At 46.4% G+C, this 22,301-nt stretch overlaps 1 pseudogene; it reads left to right on the forward strand.

The window, feature by feature from the left end:
- Positions 1-8,019: 8,019 nt before the first annotated feature.
- LOC123398067 lies at positions 8,020-10,765 on the forward strand (annotated as a pseudogene).
- The last annotated feature ends 11,536 nt before the right edge of the window (positions 10,766-22,301 follow it).

Here is a 22,301-nt window from a genome sequence, read left to right on the forward strand (position 1 = left end):
TTACAGAGAAGGCGTGCATTCTTTTCGAGATGCAGCCGATGCGAACAAGCATGGTGGTGGCTATATGTTTTGTCCATGTGTTGAATGTCGGAATGAGAAGGATTACACTTCCTCAAGAGTCATTCAGAGCCACCTGCTTCGGTCCGGTTTTATGTCGGGCTATAATGTTTGGAACAAGCACGGAGAAAGAGGGGTTATGATGGAAGACGACGATGAAGAAGAAGAGAAAGATGATGACAACTACCGATCTATGTTCCGTGAGTATGCTGATACCGCAATGGAAGACAATGAAGAAGAAGATCAGGATGAAGAATGGGAACCATATGAGCCCGCTGATGATCTTGGCCGGGTCATTTCTGATGCACGGCGAGGTTGTGACACAGAAAATGAGAGGTTGCAGTTCGAGCAGATGTTACAGGACCACAACAAATTGTTGTACCCAACTTGTGAAGATGGCCAGAAGAAGCTGGGTAGCACACTGGAATTGCTGAAGTGGAAGGCAGAGACCGGTGTGACTGACTCGTCATTCGAAAAGTTGCTGGTACTGATGAAGAAGATGCTTCCAAGAAAGAACGAATTGCTCGCCAGCACGTACGAAGCAAAGAAGCTTGTCTGCCCTCTAGAATTAGACGTGCAGAAGATACATGCATGCCCTAATGACTGCATCCTCTACCGCGGTGAGAAGTACGAGAATATGGATAAATTCCCGGTATAAGATTAGAAAAGATGACCCTGGTGATATTGAGGGCGAGCCACCCAGGAAGAGGGTTCCTGCCAAGGTGATGTGGTATGCTCCTATAATACCACGGTTGAAACGTCTGTTCAGAAATAAAGATCATGCGAAGTTGTTGCGATGGCACATGGAAGATCGTATGAAAGACGATAAGTTGAGGCACACCGCTGATGGTCGGCAATGGAGAAAAATCGAGAGAGAGTTCCCGAGATTTGCAGCTAACGCAAGGAACTTATGGTTAGGTCTGAGTACAGATGGCATGAATCCTTTTGGGGAGCAGAGTTGCAGTCACAGCACCTGGCTCGTTACTCTATGTATCTACAACCTTCCTCCTTGGTTGTGCATGAAGCGGAAGTTCATTATGATGCCAGTGCTTATACAAGGTCCAAAGCAACCCGGCAACGATATTGATGTGTACCTAAGGCCATTAGTTGATGAATTTTTACAGCTGTGGGCCGAACCAGGTGTACGTGTGTGGGACGAGCACAAACAAGAGGAATTTGACCTTCGAGCGTTGCTTTTCGTAACCATCAATGATTGGCCTGCTCTTAGTAACATTTCAGGACAGTCAAACAAGGGATGCAATGCATGCACGCACTGTTTGGATCAGACAGAAAGTATATATCTCGACAACTGTAGGAAGAATGTGTATCCGTACAATCGTCGTTTTCTTCCGCCCAAGCATCCCTTAAAGAAAAAAGGCAAGCATTTCAATGGCAAGGCAGAACCCCGGGGTAAGCCTGTCATCCGTACTGGTGCTGAAGTATTTGATATGGTCAAAGATTTAAAAGTAATCTTTGGAAAGGGTCCTGGCAGCCAACATGTTCCTAACGGCCCTGATAAGCGCGTACCCATGTGGAAGAAGAAATCTATATTTTTGGAGCTACCCTACTGGGAAGTCCATGAGGTCCGCTCGGCAATCGACGTGATGCACCTGACGAAGAATCTGTGCGTGAATATTCTAGGCTTCCTGGGCTTGTATGGGAAGTCAAAAGATACACCGGAAGCACGGGAGGACCAGGAACGTCATAAAGGAAGAGATGGCATGCATCCAGGGCAGTTTCAAGGGCGTGCCAGCTACGCTCTTACTAAGGAAGAGAAGGAAATCTTCTTTAAATATGAAAGACAAAAAATTCCAAAACCTAAAGTCTCATGACTGCCACGTGCTTATGACGCAATTGCTTCCGGTTGCATTGAGGGGAATTCTACCGAAAAATGTTCGCCTGGCAATTGTGAAGGTATGTGCATTCCTCAATGCAATTTCTCAGAAGGTAATGGATCGAGAAAGTCTATCAGGGTTACAGATTGATGTGGTCCAATGTCTGGTCAGCTTTGAGTTGTTGTTCCCGCCATCCTTCTTGAATATAATGACACACCTCCTAGTTCACCTAGTCGAAGAGATTAGAATTCTCGGTCATGTGTTTCTACACAATATGTTCCCCTTCGAGAGGTTCATGGGAGTCTTAAAGAAATATGTTCGTAACCGTGCTAGGACAGAAGGAAGCATCTCCAAGGGCTATGGAACAGAGGAGGTCATTGAGTTTTGTGTGGACTTTCTTCCTGACCTTAAGCCGATTGGTGTTCCTGAATCTCGGTATGAGGGTAGGCTCACAGGAAAAGGCACACTAGGAAGGCAAGCAAAAGTATGTATGGACGGGCATTCTTTCTCTCAAGCACACTACACAGTTCTACACAATTCCACCGTGGTGGCTCCGTATATCATGAGACACAAGAATATTCTACGCTCCGAAAACCCGGGGAAGGCTGACTCTTGGATTAAAGGGGAACACGAGAAGACTTTCGGCAGTTGGTTGCAGACACATCTCATGAATGACGACACGGTTGGAGATGAGCTGTACTGTTTGGCCAGGCCACCATCTTTGACTATATGTACTTTCCAAGGGTATGAGATAAATGGGAATACATTTTACACGGTTGTCCAAGATAAAAGGAGCACCAACCAAAATAGTGGTGTCCGCTTTGATGCAACAGATGAGAATGAGCACTGTTTGAAAACATATTACGGGTACATAGAGGAGATATGGGGACTTGACTATGGACCTACTTTTAAGATCCCTTTATTTCGGTGCAAATGGGTGAAGCTGACAGGAGGCGGGGTAGTTGTAGACCAAAAGTACGGCATGACAACAGTGGATCTCAACAATCTTGCGTACATGGACGAACCATTTGTCCTAGCCAATGATATCGCTCAGGTTTTCTATGTGAAGGACATGTCTACATTAACGAGAAAAATAAATCAGCAAAAGAAGATATCGTCCGATGAGCCAAAACGCCACATAGTTCTTTCAGGGAAAAGAAACATCGTGGGAGTAGATGACAAGACAGACATGTCAGAAGATTATAATAAGTTTCATGAAATTCCGCCCTTCAAAGTGAAAACACAACCAAGCATCCTACTGAATGATGAAGATTCTCCATGGCTACGACCCAGAAGAAAATAGAAATAATAGATAGGAATATTGGTGCAATAATGTAATAATGTATTAAACATCATGTGAACTCAAGGAGTCTACATCATGTGAACTCCATCAGAAATTCAAGAACATATCCATGAAGGTGGCCGTCGGACAAGCTTTACCTTCTGGCCCTGATGCACGCTGGCATGGCCGTGAGATTCCAGTTGGCTTTGCTAAAGTCGGGGTGGATGAAATCATGACGGCGTTTAATGATATGGAGCTCGACATAGCTGGACCCGAAGATGAGAGGACACTTGGAGAAGTACTGGGTGGAGTCATCCTATGGGACAAGAACTACATCAACTTCCAAGCTCGGCCCCAAGGACAACACCGCCTCAGAGTCCTCGCAGGTCACATACACCTCCATTACCTCCAAGCCCTCCACATGACGTCGGCCAGCACAACACGAGTCCATCTCGATCACCGCCGCCGGACTTGGGTCGTCAGTCTCTGCCGTCGCCCGCTCCGGATACAAAGCCTGAGCCTGCCACGGATACAAAGCGGGAGCGTGCCACCAAGAACGCTCCGCCGCCGCCCGCTCCGGATACAAAGCCTGAGCCTGCCACGGATACAAAGTGGGAGCGTGCCACCAAGAACGCTCCGCCGCCGCCCGCTCCGGATACAAAGCCTGAGCCTGCCACGGATACAAAGCGGGAGCGTGCCACCAAGAACGCTCCGTCGACGATTCCTAAGCCACAGAGCACCCCAAAGCGCAAACGGTCGCCCCTCCCAAAGGTACGTCATGCTAATCTTCCTATCAGACCTTATGACTTACACCATAAGCCTGATGACTATACACGCACATTGTAGAAGGAAGTGAAAAAGAGCAGATCACGTGCAAGTGCAAGTGGGAGCAAATCAAGTTCAACTACAAGCAAGAAAAAATCATACGTTCCTCAGCTTGGACAACAGGCCAAACAGTCGATCCCACCCCTCAAGGTGTTAACCGAGAATGTTCCCCCTCCAGTGCAGGGGCTAGCTTTAGAAAGTGCAAAGGAGTTGGCGGCTGCATATGGTGTCTCGGTTGAAGAATTGTTGTCTTCCCAAGACGACAAGATACCCAAGGCTGTGGTAGCCCCTAAGCCACAGTTTGTCATGGGTGAGCCTTTTGTCAGCAAAGATGATCTCCCAACAAATATGCGTTACTTGCATCAATGGTACTTAAGTGAATCAAAGAATGGGAGAACGATGATCGTGCTGAGTGTCCCACAGGAGTACTACGGCCGCCCCGAACAAATCCATATCAACTTTGATGAACTCTTCCAGATGTACAATGGCGACGCCCTCGACAAATCTCTTATGAGTTGCTATTGTCTGTAAGTTTTTCAATTCGTTGTCTACATATAACTTGTTTAGTTATTTCAATTCATTGTCTATATATAACTTGTACTCTATTATGCAGAATGAAGATTCTGGATTGTAAAAGTAAGAGCATCCTAAATATTGGGTTTATTGACCCAGATAAAATACATATAGCGACGCTAACTAATTATCCCAAGGAGACGGAGGAAAACCTTCTAAGGTTTCTAATAGATCAAAATTTCTGTGACCACATAGTGTTTCCATACAACTTCAGGTGAGGGTCTTTACTCTGTTGTGTCCATTCACTTATAAGTGTAATTGATAAGTTACTGACACACACACACACACACACACACACACACACACACATATATATATATACACACATGTGCAGCTTCCATTGGATTCTGTTGGACATTCAAATTGATAAGGGAAGAGCTGATGCCTTCAACCCATTATCGAGACCCTTGGAACAGTTCCAAAGCCTGCAGGACATGCTCCAAGGGTAATTTTAATCATTCTTGCGCTCTATCACTCTCTTTCGATGATTTTCTGATATATCAATTAATGAAAAACTTAGCAAATCATTATCCTTGTCGGGCAGGGTTTGGAAGCGGTTCAAGTGTGTGACTCCCGGTAACTTTCATGAGAAGCTGACCTTTAGAGCGGCTCAGGTAAGTAGTAGTATGATATACTTCTATTAATTTTCAATACATTTATGATGCTAGATTATTATTTTGATTATATATATTCTATTCTCGTAAAGTGCGACCAGCAGCCACGGGGAACGCATCTATGCGGATACTATGTTTGCGAGACCATTCGCACGTTTACCTCTGAGCACAAGGATCACAGATTCGACGTAAGCAATGAACATTCACACCTCTATTTTTACCCGTCATTCTTTGTTATCATGATTGATATTCATATTCATCTCATCTTCTTATATAGAACACGGCCATGACGACGAAGGTCCTACCAGAGCAACGCGCGATTGCTGTTGCAGAGGAGCTTGCGACCTTTCTGAGGACGGAAGCTATAGATGACAAAGGACGATTTAGTGTAGCTAGGGACCATTACTGATGTTCGTCCATGTAATCGAATAGACGGGCTCTAGTCCCGATAATTTAGATCTCCATATAATTGTATATATGTGCTCGCTTGTAAGATAAGTTAATCTTATATATATGCATAATTATTTCTATTTAAATTATATGAAAACTAATTCTCGAACACCAAACGAGGCATCACGTTAATCTCCCGAACACCTAACCCCTAAAACCCTAAAACCCAAAAATAATTTCATTCAAAAAAAACCCAAAAACCAGCAAAATCTGAAACTCTTTAGTCCCGGTCCGTGTAACGAGCCGGGACTAAAGGGCCTGCCCCTGGTGCGCTACAAGGCGCCCACGTGGAGCACCTTTAGTCCCGGCGTGTAAGAGGGCCGGGACGAAAAGGTTAGGCCTTTAGTCCCGCCCCTTTAGGCAGGGGCTAAAGGCCCCGTCCCCACTAGTGATATAACACCATTTGCCTCCTCCTTTGGTGTTCCATTTGGTAGAAGATGAACGGAAGAATCATTAAGATTGCGCCAAATCATCGAGAATGACTTTTTAGCTTGCTATCAATGAGATCCACACTTGGAAGATTGCTGGTCTGAAAACAAACGGAGCTCCCTCCCTCTCCCACGTGCCGCCGTGCTCGGGGCGGCCCGAGGGGCTCCTCACTCCCCTCTTCAATCCCCCCTCGTCGCCGCATGGGGCAGCCGCCGGTCAAGCCCGAATGCTGCTGATGAAGGTGGCGGTGAGGCCTTAGCTGCCTCGCCTCGCTCGCGGGGGGCCTCGGGCTACGGGGCAGCGACACCGGCTGGCGTGGTGCCTTCGGCCTTCGGCCGCTGGGGGCGCGAGCGCAGGCCGGCGGTTCTCGGCCGTGTGGATGGCGAGACCACCGAAGGATGTGGGCCAGGGCGCTGTGGTGGCGTCGGCTTCGGCAGCATCAGATCTGGCCATCTTCACTGCTACACCTCTCCAGCGAGCTTGTCCCTCCCGATCCGACCTGCTTCGACATGGGGCTCCGGTTTTCATCGGGCGGGAGCGGGTGCAGGGATGCATGACTGGGGGAACCCTACTAGCATTGTCGGCGGGGACGCCCGTGAGTGTCGCTCACCTTCCCGGGGGCGCCCGATCCGGCGAGGCGGTGGTGGAGCGGCTGGCAGTGGTCTGGGTCCGGTTGGGCCGTGACTGCGGCGCCCGTGCTGCCGTCTCGTGTTCGTCTCCGCCGCAGCGTGGCTCATCGCGGCGCTTGCGGGCGTGCCGGCCAGGGTCGCCTTCGTTCTACCGGCCTCTTCCGGTAGGATGGGCGGGCAATGATGGCCGGTAGCGCTGGGGGTTGTTGACCAGGTATCGATTATAAGGGGTCCGGCCCTGTGGAGTTTCCGCACGACTGTCGACCACCTCGATCTGACCGCTGACGAGTTCCGGTCCGCTTTTCGGTGATGTCACTAGTCCGGTACATGATGCTACTGAAGATCTAGAGAGGAATCGTTGTGGTCGTGCGCGTCCTTCACGGGCGCTATGTGAAGCTTCGTCTACAGTTCGGTGATATGGGACACAGATCTCCATGGATCTGACAGAGTTGGAGAAAGTCATGGTGGCTGTGATTGGTGGTTGGTTGGTTGTGTTGATGACAACGCGGCACAGGTTCTTCCTGTGTGTCGGGTGCGCGGTGACACTTCGCAGCAGCCTGCGCAAGCGGGGGTGGCAACACAGGTGGATTTCATCTTTGGTGGTGCTCGTTGAGTACTGGCCTTGATTTACAGGGTGAAAACCCAATGTTTGGACTTCATTGGTTGTATGTGTCAATGGCCTTGTTGAAGACATTGTTTTGAAAACTTGGTTTTTCTCCGGGGTGAAAACCCAATATCTTTGATCAGGCGACGACAACGCTTGTACATTATTTCCTTGTTAAAGGCGTTGCTTTTGAAGAGCCTAGGTCGTAGTGCATGTGTTGTATTCGGTGGCGGTTAGAGTGCTTTTGTTGAGAGGTGTTGTACACCGCGACGCCGTCTTTGTTTATTATTTTCTTCCATGTTTATTTTGTTCTTCGCCGTATGCATTTTTGATGTATTTTGATATGTTGTTGGTACATATACTGGATGTAATTGATATCTTTACGATATTAATACATCCTCTTTATCAAAAATTGATGCATCACCTATTACCGACCAACCTTGCTTCTAGATGAGTTATAAACTTCTTCGGTTCGAGTGGACCGATTGGCAACCACCAAAAAGTTTCGATTTCTTTCCAATATAAATTTTCTTATGATTTATAATTCAAGTTGGCATTTGTAATGATATTGTTAGTACTATACGAAGCAAAGTCATAATTATTGGTCCCTGTCCTTGTATGAGATATTTCTTTCTTGCAAGTAGACACATCCAGTTGGTCAACCCTTGAATAGTAATGCATGCACCTGCACGGATCGATATATGTTGCAGAGTACGCAGTGGGTGGGTATCGATGGTGTATACGCGCGCGCGCGCGGAAGAGAAGATGAAGATTCCGGCGGCGGCGCTGATGGCCTTTCTATTGCAGCTCTCCCTTGTGGCCGCGGCGGCGGCTCAGGCCGCCGGATGCGCGGCCAGCTGCCCGACCACGACCAGCTGCGCGGGCGTGGATGTGCCGTGCCCGTTCGGCATCAGCGAAGGGTGCTACTGGCCGGGCTTCAACCTCACCTGCGACCGGGCGCTCGGCCGAGAGCGGCTGCTCATCGGCGGCGCCGGCAGCACCCTCGAGGTCATGGAGATCTCGCTGGCCAACTCCACGGTGCGCGCCCTGAACACCGCTGGCGCCGTGCAACTCGGGGGCAGCGGGATAGCCAACACCACCCGAGCCAACGGCACGTGGGGCGGCCTCGGCGCCGGCGCCGACGACGGGCCGTTCGTGGTGTCGGCGACGCGCAACAGGTTCAGGCTGACGGGGTGCAACGTGCTGGCCAAGCTGCTTGGGCGAATCGACAACGTCATCGTCGGCTGCTCCGCCTTCTGCGCCTTCACGGACGGGCTGCAGAACACCATGTCCCCCGAGGACGTCGCCGAGTGCGCCGGCGTCGGCTGCTGCGAGACGCCCATCACCATCGGCCTTCCCTCGTACCGCGTTAACTTCACGGGGCTGGACCCGAGGCAGGAGATCGGCAACCTGCTGCCTACCGTTTCTGTGCGCGTCGCCGAGGCGGGCTCCGCCGCGCTGCGCAGCACGGCGATGCCCGTGGTGCTGGAGTGGGTGTTGGCCTCCAGGCGGCTCCAGCAACCTCGGGGTTCCTCTCCCCCGGGGTGGGCGATGGGCTGCCCCATTGACCTGGGGAGGAGCGAGTGCCGGAGCAGGCGCAGCTCATGTAGCAACGTCACCGGCAACTACCGCAATGGCTACCTGTGCCATTGCCAGGAGGGCTACGAGGGCAACCCATACATCCCCGGGGGATGCCAAGACGTCGACGAGTGCGCGCGGCCCGGCATGTGCTTCGGCGTGTGCACCAACACGCCCGGAGGGTACCACTGCGGCTGTCCGCCCCGCTCCCGTGGCAACCCTCGGATCAAAGATGGCTGCGTCACATCATCCCTAGGTCTAGGTGAGAATACATAACACCATTGATGGTACCTACTTCCTCCCTTTCTAAATATAAATTCTTTTAAAAGTTTCATTAATGGACTATATTTGAATGCATATAGTCATATTTTAGTAAATATAAATTTACTCATTTTGCTTCGTATGTTGTCTTTGGAATTTCGAAAAAGACTTGATATTTAGGAACAGACAAAGTAGTATGTGAGATTGCACACCGGGAGACAGAGAATGTTCCTCTGCTGATGAGGGAATTTTCCTGAACCATGACACATTTAATCTGTCCATTTTCAGGTTTAAGTATCGGCATAGGAATCGGCAGTGGTGCCGCCCTTCTATTCCTGGTACTTGGTGCCATTTTTGTTTTGTGACCCGGAAGCTCAAGCTTCAGAAGGCAAAAGTATCCAAGCAGAAATTCTTTAAGCAAAACAGGGGACACCTGTTAGAGCAATTGGTTTCGCAAAAGGCAGATATTGCTGAGAGGATGATCATCCCCTTGGTGGAGCTCGAGAAGGCCACTAACAACTTCGACAAAGCTCGCGAGATCGGCGGAGGAGGGCACGGCATGGTGTACAAAGGGATCATGTCAGACCTTCATGTCGTGGCGATCAAGAAGTCCAAGGCCGCGATCCAGAGGGAGGTCAATGAGTTCATCAACGAGGTGGCCATCCTCTCGCAGATAAATCATCGGAACGTGGTGAAGCTCTTTGGGTGCTGCCTCGAGACTGAGGTACCCCTACTAGTATATGAGTTCATCTCCAACGGGACACTTTACAATCATCTTCATGTCGAAGGGCCCGAAGCATCATTGCCGTGGGTTGATCGGCTAAGAATTGCAACAGAGACTGCACGAGCTCTCGCATATCTTCACTCGGCTGTGTCATTCCCTATCGTCCACAGGGATATCAAGTCTCAGAACATTCTATTAGATGGCACTCGCATAGCAAAGGTCTCAGATTTTGGAGCTTCAAGGTGCATTCCGCTAGATCAAACAGGGGACGAGACTGCCATCCAAGGGACATTTGGGTACCTAGACCCTATGTATTGCTTCTCGGGACAACTCACCAAGGAGAGCGATGTTTATAGCTTCGGCGTTCTTCTAATGGAGCTGCTCACCAGGAAAAAACCATGCTCATACCGATCACCCGAGGAGAAAAGCCTCGTCGCGTATTTCACAAGTTTGCTCACAGAAGGTGACCTCTCAAGTCTATTAGATCCTCAGGTTGTGGTGGAAGGTGGCAAGAAGGTTGAAGAAGTAACTATGTTGGCAGTGGCATGCGTCAGGATGGAAGGAGGTCAACGGCCGACCATGAGGCAAGTGGAGATGACACTCGAGAGCCTCCAAGCACGGCATGAAAATGTTGTGATGGGTGATATGGATGCACTAAGCTATGCAATGATTGAAGAAGGAAGCACGGACGAGGTTAGCAGACAATATATCCAGGAAGAAGATTATTTGCTTTCATCAAAATGCCTGCGATAGTGAATGTATTCCTGTCATCCTTTGTGATATATACACATGGATCAAATGACATGTATGCTTTATGTTGTTTTTCTTCTTTTAAGCAAATAGTGAGCCTTGTATTAACTAGATCATATATACCAAAGCGAAAGGGTACATGCCTTCACATAAATAGGAGAATCGATGGATATGCAGATCTGCACCATGCAAATATAGGAACCATGGACAAGCAGATATATGACCCGAGGTTAATGCAATAAGATCCTTTCATGAGAAACTCCTTTTGGGTCAATGGTTATTTAGTAGCATGTTACTTTCTGAATTGTTTGGATTGCTTACAACATGATTTTTCCCCCAGTTGCGTTTATTAGTCCCCTCTTATTTTGGGTCAAACTTTGTTCATGGATTTGATTAGATAAGTTATATGTCATAAAAGTTAGATAGTTGAATCCATATTTAGATGAAGTTTCTAGTGGTACTATTTTATTAATTATATAAATAATATTTTGTGAACTTTGATCCAAAATATGAGGGAGACTAATAAACCCCGATGGAGGGAGTACATCTTCGATCAAGGGGTATCTCAAACGTGTTTAGTTATTAGGATGAATGTGCTGCATGATTAGGAATGACAAGCTGGCACTCTGAGGCCATTGGTCGGACCCTTATTTGTTCGTCCATGCAGTAATATTTTTTATTTTCTTTTTTACATGTTCGATCACTTGCACGTGATTGGTGAAGAAAAAGAAAAAAGAAAAATAATAATGAATAAAGAAAAAAAAGGTGGTCCGGATAAGATCACATCCTATGTGACGGACTGGCCGGGGCGCTACCGGACGTGTCCCCTAACCTTCATATCCTTCACATATTTGATATGAATATGAGGGTTTACGGACAGCCCGGGCATATAGAGACGATACGAGGGGTCCGGTTGAAACAATTTTTTTCTTATATTTTCTATCCGGCCAGTGTCTGAATGCGTCCACGGACGTTTCGAGGGATCATTTAAGGGTCCGGCTGTAGGCTGTAGATGCTTTCATGTACGTCTTCTCTCTTCCTCGTTCATTTTATGACACATCATATTACCTACACCTATCATACAATTGTTGAAGATGCCCTCAAGGGCCATTGACCGTGTCAGCCAACACCGGCATGAAAGCAGCCAACTAACTGGTTGCAAGTTGTGACTAGTCCACCGCAAAAAGGAAAAAATGTGACTAGTCTATGATAACCAATGGCAGTGTTCTCTGACCTTGATTAGGATGGCACTAATACATGCCCGAAACGGCAGAGAACACGCTACCTACGTAGACAACTCGACGCATGCACATTGTCACTTCAAAGATATATCTGAGTTTCCTAATTAATATCTTACCCGCGCTATGCGTCTATTGGCTGATGCGAGAAGAAAATCAACCGACTACTGAGCTATTATATTTTGTGAGGGAGAGAAATCCAATCTGCGAGCCACCATCAGATATACCATAACGTTTGCAACACGATTCATGTTGCCACCGCAACATAGGCGATGCTGCAATCCTCGGCACCTATGCAACACAAGTGATGTTGCAACCCTGCCACCATCCGTCACTCACTAGTAAGCACTCTCCAAACATCGATGATGTTGCAAATGAGCACCTGCCAGCTTCCTTGTAGCATCGATGATGTTGCAGAAACACTAACAAACACACTACAGTGCCGATGATGTGGCAAACGAGCACATGGAAGCTTCTTTGGAGTAGTGGTCATATTGCCAGAAAACCATTAACATTGCAGAAGCTCATCTCAACAGCAATGTCGTCGTTCTGTCTACCGTCATTTGTAACACCGTCAATGTTGGTGAAGCATGTCAACAGCAACACCAACATTAGCATCGGCCATGCGTGCAACATCAAGGCATGGATATCTCGCCCACTGCGCTAACATCCAACGGCAAGCGGTGCCCGCCCGAAGCACTAGTGACTAGCATGGAACAACAATGCCTTAAAGCAGCAAGCATGGGTTTTTCCAGCACCCTACGGCCCGACCTGCAGCACCGACACTTCGTAGCAGATGTTGTGGAGCGGGGCGACAACGAGTCGAGGAGCATACTTATCCGAGAGTTTCTCGTCGCTAAGTAGCCGACTACCTTGGATTTGCACCATGCGTGATCTCCCTCCCACATCCGACATGTTCCGCTGCAAGCATCACTCTATGAGAACTAAGAGGAGAGAAGAAGAGGCAAGATGGATGGAACAGGAAAGAAGATATGTTCCAAAGGTGAACCTTGATGAAATGAACTGAGAAGAAAAATGTAAACTGTTAGAGGGTGTTGGGTAGAGCTCTACATGCGGGGCCACATATCGCGTGGCACGCGAGCGAGCCGACTATTTTCTTTTTCAGAAATCAGTCGGCTGAGTAGAAAAAAATGCTTAATATTTTCTATCTTATTTTAGGAAAACAACAGGTCTTTGTTGCTGAGTAGAAGAGTCTTTACAAATTAAATAGAATAGAGAAAACAAAAGACTATACAAAACTAACACTCAAAAAAAAGTAACAAAATAAAAGAAAAATACAGCAGTTGAATGTAATCAGGCAAACTATCTGAACACTTTCATATGAAGGCATTAACCCGGTGTTCCAACTGCCAATGTTCTAGTGTCTTAAGATCTTGTACAATGCAGCGTGCTTAGGAAGGTATTTCGAGAAATATACCAGTTGTACTGAAAGCATCGTTGTTTATTTGTGATGGGTTAGTTAGGTATCCCTTCTGTAGAGGAAAAATAAGTAGCAGTGCGTAAGTAAAATCCAATTTATTTTACTAAACATCTCTCGAAACATCTTGCATTGTACAAGGTCTAATATTTTATATCAAGGGACTCCCTCCGGAGGAAAAAGAGCAAGACAAAGCAACCACTTGCATGTGGTTACTTCCATGTCGTCGGTAATAGGATTAGTCTATGCTACCAAACAAATATAGCACATGTCTTGAATAGTCTTTGTTTTGCCACTTGTGTCCTGATCGATCTCTTTGACTAGTAGTGGAATTTGATTTTTTTGTCCAAAAGGACCCCCTGTCGAACGTGATTGCCAGAAGAGACCAGCTGCAAACGGAAAGAAGGGAAAGGACCCCCACCCCTCCGTGGCGGCAGGTGCGCCAGGCGGCACGTGGCACCTGCCGCCACAGCCCGAGGCGGCTGGGGCCTGCTGCCAGGAGCGCAGGCGGCCGACAGGGGTGCAGCCACGAGGCTAGGCGGCGCACGCAAGATTCCGTTCCCGCGTCTCGGCGACGTAACGGGAATGAGAGGCGGGCCCTGCCGCCTCGGCATATGGCGACCAGGTGGGACATGCCGCCTCGGGACGAGGCGGCGCGTACTGTTGCCGCGCTGAAATCTACTGACTGCGCGGAATTCCACTGACTGCGCTGATTTCGAGGCTCGTTGATTCCTACGCTGAGACAGTCTCCACCGACGAAACAGTAGCACATTTTTCCCGCTCTTCACCGATGAAACAGTGTGAAAATTTTCTTTATAAACGAACTGCGTCGCTGCCTCCTCTCTCACTCTCTTCTCCTGTCGTTGCCTTCTGTGTCACCCTCTTCTCTTTCTCTTTCTCACTCTCTTCTCAAGAACTAGTCCATATGAAGGTTTAAGTTGCGATTTTGGATGGTTTAAAGTTAGATTTTGAAGACGTTGCAGTTGAAGAAAAGATAGATCAAGGTAAGAGCTTTCCATTTCTTTTGGTCTTGTTTGTATGCATGATGTTTTATTTTGTTTGATTAGTTTGTAAGTATGTTCTTTCTTTTGTCTTAGGGAGTGTATTATCACTTTCATGGAACTATTTTGAAGGCGTTGTAGTTGAAAAAAAGTTAGATCAAGGTAAGAGCTTTACATTTTTGTTGGTCGTGTTTGCATGCATGATGTTTTATTTTGTTCGATTAGTTTCTAAGTATGTGCTTATATTTTGTCTTAGGGACTGTATTATCACTTTTGTGGAACTATTTTGTCATGCGATATGAACTACTAAGTTGAAGATCAAGGTATGAGACTCTGTTCATATTTGTGTTCATGTGATAATAGGTCGACTATGTTCATATATTACCGATGATTTGTTCGTATTTGCATGCAACTGGTATTTACAAAGGAGCCGGAAAAATGCCTATGTAACTAGCATTTTTGTAAAAAACATGTAATAATATGTTAGCTCCATTAGTATTATTACATGCAAGACGCGTGTGTAATATATTTGTTTATGTGATAATTTGTCAACCCCGTAGAAATATGACTTGTGATATATATATATGCATGCAGTATGTATTTTTAGACTTTTGCTAGCACGGAAATAATTATGTGTGTAATATTTTTGTTCATATGAAAATAGGTGGAATTCGCTGATATTATTCTGGTGATATATTATATTCGGAAGGATATCCTTATTTAAACCATAGGTATGAATGACATATTGTAATTCATCTTTTATTTATTTTATAGATGTAGTGTCACGATAAATGGTACAATATAAATTATTATGCGTAGATGTAATGGATGTTGTTAAATTGTTATATGTAAAAAAGATAAGTAATGGATGTTGTTATTACAATGTAAATATAATAATATGATTTTTAATGGACTAACGATGTAAATATGGCTGCTCGTTAGGTACTATGGAAAATTTGTTAGTGTTTTATGGGCACATCGTACGTGAGGGTCCTTCTGGTGTGGATGTGTCTAGGTGCAGAATGACTACGGTTGTAGTGAAAGACATGGTTAATGTAGAGTATGCGGCAGTTAGAAGGTGCATCCGATCGGTGTTTGGTTCAGCGATGAATGGAAAAAAAAATGACCATGGAGGCTTTCGTGGTTGAGGGAGGAAATCGTTGGGTCCTGCGACGGGTTACTGGTGAAAGAGCATGGGCATCGTACATGGGTTTTGCAAGCAATCCCAATAACTCCATGTATGGACAACCCATGGTTTATGTGGAGTTCATTTGTGCCAGTGATGTCGCCAGTGCAGTAGCGGTGCCGGTGAGGCCCAGTTGGCCATAACTGTAGCCCCCGACGCCGGCCCATCGGAACCAAGTGGTGGCGAACATATGGCTGAAATGCCCCAGCTTTTGAATGGTTATCACGACAACCACCACCGTTGCCAGCTTTTCATAAATCCAAATCATGAAAATCCTTCTCGGACCTTCCGGCTTCGAATTGTAAAGACGCCCTGGTCAATACATAATCGGTTCCTTGAACACCTTGAGGCTTATGGACTCCTTCATTTTGCGAACATCGCAGCTCGTCGAGGTAGTTTTACTGCCGACCCATCCCTTTTGACATCCCTCGTTGATAGATGGAGATCGGAGACCCACACATTTCACTTTCGATGTGGAGAGCTTGCACCTACTCTAAAAGATGTGTCAATGATCACAGCTTTACCAATTAGAGGTGAGCCAGTGGTACATCCAGGAGTTTCTCCTAATTGGCCAGCAGATGTCTCTGGCCGTCTAAGGCTCGAAATGCCCATATCAGTCGCATAGGGTGATTCGTCTATATATGTGTGCGAACAATTGCATCTCTCTATGTCAGTTTCAAACTTTCAGATGTACGTACAATACATCTATGTAGTTTCATGAAATAAAAGTTCTGGATATATTTAAAGTTGCTTCCATAAAATAAGATCCATAAAATAAGATTCATAAAATAACATACATAAAATAAGATACATTAAGATGTAGAGTTCATAAAAAAACTATATAAAGTCGTCGTCATCCTTCGACGATGCAGAGCTCTCGCCCTTTGACGAAGCGCTACTCTTGGCCTTCGACGATGATGCGCTCTTGGCCTTCATCGATGATGCGCTCTTGGCCTTCGTCGATGACGCGCTCTTGGTACTCGGCATGAAGATATCGTCTTCGTCCTCACTATCATCAATCCATAAGAAGGGATGTTTTACTCCACCTCCACCGCGTATGTGTTGGCCTTTCTTCTTCCATCTTTCATTCAACCGCAGAAGTTCTTTCCGAATCTCCTCATATGTCCTTGCAGGCCACCCCTTCCTAGCTAATGTGTGGGCAACCTCATTCAGTAGAGTGTCACTACTGATGAGTTCGTCCCATGAAACTATTCTATTATCTATCTTGAAATTACTAGCTAAGCGCAGAAGACACTCGGACATACTACTGTGAAAACTACGATCGAAAGGATAATGAGACATTTTCAGCACACTCCTTACCCACCTTGGTCTGGAGGGGGTTTTATAGGTGCAACAGAGCGGGACGAATAACTAATGGCGGAAAAACGAGGAGGGAAAGCGAGGCGGGAAAGCGAGGGCGGGAAGGCGAGGCGGGAACAAAATGGCGGTAAAGTTATACGCGGGAAATAAATGGCGGGAAAGCTAGGCGGGAAATAAATGGCGGGATAAAATGAACATACACGTAGCTGAAATTAAGATACCCATTGCGGAAATTAAGATACACATTGCTGAAAATAAGATACAATTTGCCGAAATTAAGATACAACTTGCAGAAATTAAGATACAACTAACACAAATTAACATACAATAAAATAAATCTACTGAGTCCAACGTGGATATTTTCCTTTTCCATCACCAGCTTCTTCTGCGGCCTTGGCGGCACGAGCCCTTCCTCTCTTTCTCTCCCTCTCAGCTTCACGGACCTGTTCCCGCTGTCTATAAACCTCCTCCAGCCGAAGTTTCTCTTCTTGATTTTTCCTTTTCATCTCATCAAGAAAAGTCCTATGCTCCACACAGTAATATTCCCACTCTTTCTTCTGCTCTGCTTTATCCTCTACTTCAGCCTTCTCACGACGTTCTTCCAAGTCCAAGCTAGCCCATGCACGGCGACCTCTTTCACGAATCTCGGTCACCGCCCAGTCTGGCATTTCCGTGTCAATCCAACGATAATACATGCAGAGAGGAGGAGGAGACTAAAGGATGGATCAGATTCAAGTAAACAATAATATCAAATAACAATAATCTGGATGACTTGAGCATACCGGAGGCCTGACGTATGCAGAAATAGATTCGGGTGGATCAGATTCATAATTGACGCATATGAAAAACTTCATGCCCAACCAATCTGAAAAATCCGTCACCTCCTTCACCTTGCAGACATCTCCGCACCAACATCGAACTGCTTCCACCCCCCGAGGCAAGCTTGCACTCTGCATTTTCCTAGGCCTAATGCTCTGATCCGAACAAGGCAAACTCATACTGACTATGGAGGTGCAGGTGCTTTGAAGTCTGGCTGATGGTGAAGAGAGGTTCACTCCCTGCCTCCTTTTATAGGCTCTGTCGGATGTCTACGCGGGAAAAAAGGGCGCGAAAACGAGAAACTGCAGCGGGAAACTTAGGCGGGAAAATAACGCGGGAAAATTAGGCGGGAAACTTCAGCGGGAAACTTAGGCGCACATGACTACATACATAGCAAAATGACAGAATCTACATTCTAAAATGAGTCCATATACATCATATGTAGTCTTCTAGTACAAACTTCTTAAAAGACTTATATTTAGAAAATCTCCCTCCGTAAAAAAAAACTCCCTCCGTTCCTAAATATAAGGCATTTTAGAGATTGTACAATAAACTACATACGGATGTACATAGACATACTTTAGAGTATAAATTAACTCATTTTGCTCCGTATGTAGTCTCCGAGTGAAATACCTAAAAGGTCTTATATTTTGGAACGGATGGACTACATCCAATACTGCATGCAAGTTAGAGCTGGAAAATTTCGAGCGGGAAGTTAGCGCGGCCAGACAGCAGCCTCGTAGTCACCGAAATCAGCGTCGCTGTCACGAGCAGCGCGGAGATTTGGCCGGCCGCCTTGTTGGGGAACGTCACATGGGAAACAAAAAAATTCCTACGCGCACGAAGACCTATCATGGTGATGTCCATCTACGAGAGGGGATGTGTGATCTACGTACCCTTGTAGACCGTACAGCACAAGCGTTAGTGAACGCGGTTGATGTAGTGGAACGTCCTCACGTCCCTCGATCCGCCCCGCGAACTATCCCGCGATCAGTCCCACGATCCAGTGCCGAACGGACGGCACCTCCGCGTTCAGCACACGTACAGCTCGACGATGATCTTGGCCTTCTTGATCCAGCAAGAGAGACGGAGAGGTAGAAGAGTTCTCCGGCAGCGTGACGGCGCTCCGGAGGTTGGTGATGATCTCGTCTCAGCAGGGCTCCGCCCGAGCTCCGCAGAAACGCGATCTAGAGGTAAAACCGTGGAGATATGTGGTCGGGCTGCCGTGGCAAAAGTTATCTCAAATCAGCCCTAAAACCCCACTATATATAGGAGGGAGAGGGGGGAGCCTTGCCTTGGGGTCCAAGAACCCCCAAGGGGTCGGCCGACCAAAGGGGGAAGGTCTCCCCCCCAAACCGAGTCCTACTTGGTTTGGAAGGTGGAGTCCTTCTTCCCTTTCCCACCTCCTCCTTTTTTTTCTTTTCTCTTTGATTTTTCAACCAATGTGCATAGGCCTCTTTTGGGCTGTCCCACCAGCCCACTAAGGGTTGGTGCGGCACCCCCAACACCTTTGGGCTTCCACGGGGTGGGTGCCCCCCCCGGTGAACTCCCGGAACCCATTCGTCATTCCCGGTACATTCCCGGTAACTCCGAAAACCTTCCGGTAATCAAATGAGGTCATCCTATATATCAATCTTCGTTTCCGGACCATTCCGGAAACCCTCGTGACGTCCGTGATATCATCCGGGACTCCGAACAACATTCGGTAACCAACCATATAACTCAAATACGCATAAAACAACGTCGAACCTTAAGTGTGCAGACCCTGCGGGTTCGAGAACTATGTAGACATGACCCGAGAGACTCATCGGTCAATATCCAATAGCGGGACCTGGATGCCCATATTGGATCCTACATATTCTACGAAGATCTTATCGTTTGAACCTCAGTGCCAAGGATTCATATAATCCCGTATGTCATTCCCTTTGTCCTTCGGTATGTTACTTGCCCGAGATTCGATCGTCAGTATCCGTATACCTATTTCAATCTCGTTTACCGGCAAGTCTCTTTACTCGTTCCGTAATACAAGATCCCGCAACTTACACTAAGTCACATTGCTTGCAAGGCTTGTGTGTGATCTTGTATTACCGAGTGGGCCCCGAGATACCTCTCCGTCACACGGAGTGACAAATCCCAGTCTTGATCCATACTAACTCAACGAACACCTTCGGAGATACCTGTAGAGCATCTTTATAGTCACCCAATTACGTTGTGACGTTTGATACATACAAAGTATTCCTCCGGTGTTAGTAAGTTATATGATCTCATGGTCATAGGAATAAATACTTGACACGCAGAAAACAGTAGCAAAAAAATGACACGATCAACATGCTACGTCTATTAGTTTGGGTCTAGTCCATCACGTGATTCTCCTAATGACGTGATCCAGTTATCAAGCAACAACACCTTGTTTGTAATCAGAAGACACTGACTATCGTTGATCAACTGGCTAGCCACTAGAGGCTTGCTAGGGACAGTGTTTTGTCTATGTATCCACACATGTATATAAGTCTTCATTCAATACAATTATAGCATGGATAATAAACGATTATCTTGATACAGGAATTATAATAATAACTTTATTTATTATTGCCTCTAGGGCATAATTCCAACACGCCTAGGGAGGTGGCGGCAGGGCCCACCCAGGCTCTGTCCGTTACGGGCAGGCGTGGCGGGAACGGGGTGCCCAGCCGGCTGCCTCAGCTGGTGGCGGCAGGCCCCAACCGCCTCGGGCGGTGGCGGCAGGTGCCACGTGCCGCCTGGCGCGCCTGCCGCCACCCGGGGAGGGGGTCCTTTCCCTTTTTCCGTTTGCAGTGGTCTCTTCTGGCAATCACGTTCGACAGGGGGTCCTTTTGGACAAAAATTCAATCGTTATAGGTGTTGATTGGTGTGTGACAGAGAGGAAAATCATATAACTATATAGTTAGCGAGTGAGGCGTTTTGGCTTCCAGGCTCACCTGCATCCACGCTGAACGAAAAGTTTAAAATAAATGCTAGACACATTTTAAAAATTCTATTTTTTTCATGGTAGATAATTTGATGCGTGATGTCCATTTCAAATTTTAGATCAATTGGACATCTGAGTAGTTTTCTGAAAAAAACGATAAATTTAGGGTCAGTTGAAAAGTGTATTGTTCATGTAATGTTCTGATCCAGTTTATCTTTTTGTTGAGAGCCACTCAGATATTCAAATAATTTAAAAACTTTAAACACACCTCGTGCGTCAAATTATCTACCTTATGAAAAACATGGATTTTTTAGTTACTCTCTCCATTAACTAGGAGTAATAAAATTGCGTGTAGTTGGCCACTCAGATTCTATAGCAAGTTGTAGCAACAGGCCAAGAGCAGGCAGCAGCACAATGGCGTGCGGGGCGGGCACATGGACCGATCCATATACGCCATTGCCAAAATTCCAAACATGCATCAAGAAACAAAAAAAATAAACTCAGATGTGAATAGTCTGTAGAGAACCATTCGCGAACTATCCATGACAATTTTCTTTTTTTTTGTTTCTCGTTGTAGGTTTCGAATTTTGATCTGAATTTTTTAAGGGTTATCTTAATATGTGATGTGAACATGCATGATTTTTTTCAGATTTTTTCGCAATGTTTAAATTTAAATTTAGACCGCAAGGCACACGGTGACATGCAAACGTGATCTTTGTCCGTGCCAAGAGCAGGCAGCATCACAAATTCACAATGAAGTGCGGGGCGGGCACATGGACCGGTCATATACGCCATTGCCAGCCGTACAGACCCGTCGTATTCATCCATCCACCATCCCCTAGGCCGGCGCAAGGGGAGGGAAACCGGGAAACCCCTCCCAAGTCGGCCACTCATGCATGCATACGCCATTGCATACATTTTCTCTTGAAACTCATGCATACTTTCTTGATTGATTGGTACTCTACATAACAACCGATTCTAATATACTGCTATGTTGACTGGGTCAAAGTCAAGCAAAAGGAAAGACAAATAATTTTCTTTTGGGAGCACATATTTAACAGGCGCCTGAAATAGAAGTATTATATTGTTCCAGTCGATTCAGTTCCCAAATACACAGTTGGATTATACTCCCTCCGTACCTAAATATAAGTCTTTTAAGATATTTCACTAGGTGTCTACATACGGAGCAAAATGAATGAATCTATACTTTAAAGTATGTCTATATACATCCGTATGTAGTTCATTAGTTGAACCTCTAAAAGACTTATATTTAGGAACGGAGGGAGTAACATCCAACATGCCAACAAACGAACGAACAAACTTGACTGAATACATCTTCCTCCTCAGTCGATTTTACTGGGCCACAGGCCGACGTCCCACACAACCAACAAACGACCCGGATAGAAAGAGTTAGGCCCAGATCCAATAAGAGGCTAGCCCACACGCACAACCGCCCCATCCTCATCCTCCTTGTGCTTCTCGGGCATAAACAAATTCGTTGCAAATCAAACTCCCGCTTGCAAATTAGAATACACAAGTAAAATATTTACATTCAAATTATTGAACTGTGGAAGAAATCAACATAGACGAAAAATGTAAATTGGGATCTGGATTAGAAATGAACAAAGACAAGAAGAATCAATAAAAAAGGAATAATTTTAGGAGTGTTGTTTCCTCAAATTAAAAATGGAGAAGAACTCTATAGGACAAAAACAGACATGGCTAACGCCACGGAAGATCG

Source organism: Hordeum vulgare, chromosome 5H (assembly GCF_904849725.1).
Source record: "Hordeum vulgare subsp. vulgare chromosome 5H, MorexV3_pseudomolecules_assembly, whole genome shotgun sequence".
NCBI lineage: Eukaryota > Viridiplantae > Streptophyta > Magnoliopsida > Poales > Poaceae > Hordeum > Hordeum vulgare.